Source organism: Meles meles, chromosome 15 (genome assembly GCF_922984935.1).
Source record: "Meles meles chromosome 15, mMelMel3.1 paternal haplotype, whole genome shotgun sequence".
Taxonomy (NCBI): Eukaryota; Metazoa; Chordata; class Mammalia; order Carnivora; family Mustelidae; genus Meles; species Meles meles.
In genome coordinates, this window is record NC_060080.1 from 73,898,266 (window position 1) to 73,900,712 (window position 2,447).

General features: G+C 40.3%; 1 pseudogene; it reads left to right on the plus strand.

Moving 5' to 3' along the window:
• Window positions 1–468: 468 nt before the first annotated feature.
• Window positions 469–1,195, plus strand: LOC123925939 (annotated as a pseudogene).
• The last annotated feature ends 1,252 nt before the right edge of the window (window positions 1,196–2,447 follow it).

Below are 2,447 nucleotides of genomic sequence, written 5' to 3' on the forward strand. Positions count from 1 at the left end.
ATTTGTACATATGTTAAGTCCTTGCCGTGGCTTTTTGTGGTTTTTGTGAAACCTCCCTCTCTCTGGTCAGAGTTCTTACCATGAGCAATCCTTTTTTCCCCTCTTTGAAACTGCTGCATTCTAGAAATTAGAATAACTAGGGTGTCTATCTTGGGTGTAAAGTAAAGGTAAATAGACTTTGATGGAGGACATAAGGCACAGAAAATAGGACTTTCTGCCAAATTTCCTCATTCAGTTTTCTGTATGGTACCTTCTGTATGGGGAGATTGTCAGAAAGCTAGATTCTAGAAATGTGAGAGATTATTGTGGCTGCTCCAGGAAGTCGATTTAAAAACTCAGAAGGAGGCTAAGTTGAGATATGAATCTCCCCCACAGAATTTATAACAACCATGGTTTTTTCTGAAGACAAAAGCAACATGTGCCAAGTTGAAAATATTTAAATCTTGGGGAGAAAGGCTCTTTCCTTTCCGTCGGGCAGCAGCCATCAGCTCAAAGGTAGGCCAAGATGGGCGCTTACAAGTACATCCAGGAGCTCTGGAGGAAGAAGCAGTCCGATGTAATGCGCTTTCTTCTCAGCTCTCTGCGCTCCACAGGGCCCCCCGCCCAGCCCGGCCGGATAAAGCGCGCAGGCTGGGTACAAGGCCAAGCAAGGTTATGTCATATATCGGATTCGTGTGCGTCGTGGTGGCCGCAAACGCCCTGTTCCTAAGGGTGCTACCTACGGCAAGCCTGTCCATCATGGTGTTAATCAGCTAAAGTTTGCACGAAGCCTTCAGTCTGTTGCAGAGGAGCGAGCTGGACGTCACTGTGGGGGCTCTAAGAGTCTTGAATTCTTATTGGGTTGGTGAAGATTCCACATACAAATTCTTTGAGGTTATCCTCATGGATCCATTCCATAAAGCTATCAGAAGAAATCCTGACACCCAGTGGATCACCAAACCAGTTCACAAGCACCGGGAGATGCGAGGTCTGACATCTGCAGGCCGAAAGAGCCGTGGCCTTGGAAAGGGTCCCAAGTTCCACCACACTATTGGTGGTTCTCGCCGTGCAGCATGGAGAAGACGCAACACTCTCCAGCTCCACCGTTACCGCTAATCAAAGTAATGTTTGTAAAATTCTTACCTAATAAACAATTTAGGACAGTCATGTCTGCTTAAAAGTGTTCTTTAATTTGTCCGTTAAATTTAGTTGTCTGCAGATTGTTCCATGAATGCATTGTCAAATTAGGAAAGTTAAAGTGCAATAATGTTTGAAGACTCTAAGTGATGGTGTATCTTGTTTCTAATAAGATAAACACTTTTGCCTTTCCTTTATCTTATTAGGGAGTTTATATGTCAGTGTTTAAAATACTGTTTGGTATAATAGGTATAAAATAAATTCTGTAAAAGTGGAATGCAAAAAAATATATATATTTAAATCTTATAGGTATATACAATGTGAAAAAGCAAAGCCCCTCATATTATCTCCACCTCCACCACCAAATAACAATTCATGTAAAATACATCAATGTTTTTTTCTATCCACATACTAGCATATTATTATGACTTTTTAAAAAGATACATTTAGAATCATACACTACTTGTACTTTACAACTTGATCTTTCAGCTTACCAGTTTGTCTTGACTATCTCCTGAATTCTTACATTTTTAAAAAGATTTTGTTTATTTATTTGAGAGAGAGCGAGCAGGAAAGGGGTAGAGGGAGAGGGAGAAGCAGACATCCCATTGAGTGGGGAGCCCCACATGGGGCTTGATCCCAGGACCCCAAGATCATGACATGAGGGGAAGTCAGGCACTTAACTGTGCACTTAACCCAGGTGCCTCATGAATTCCGACATTTTTAGTTACTGTTATGCTTTGAATCACAGCTTAGTATTCCATTAAAGAAATATCATAATTTCCTTAAACAGTTCTCTGTGCTGGTGGATATCTAGAGAGTGCCCCGTGTCTCAACATTGCAGGCAACGATGAAATGGACACCTTTGAATACATACAATTGAGTATTTGGGGAGCAAAAAATTCTTTTTTTCTGATTTTTTCAGCTTTATTTAGGCATAATATAATGTATTTGACATACATATACTTTGTGAAATGATTACCACAATTAGATTAACACATCTATCAACTTATATAAAGCTACTTTTCGTGTGTGTGAGAATGCTTAAAGTCTACTGTCTTAGCAAAGTTCAAGTACACGACGCAGTATTATTGAGTCACCATGCTGTACATTAGATCCCCTGAACTTAATTCATCTTCTAATCGAATACCTGTACCTCTGACCAGCATCTCCGCCCTCCCCCACTCTTCCACTGTTTGTGTGTGTGTGTGTGTGTGTGTGTGATTTCAGTATTATCCTTTTTTAAAATTTAAATTCAACTAATCAACATGTAATGTATTCTTGGTTTCAGAGGTAGAGGTCAGTGACTCATCAGTCTCATATAATACCCA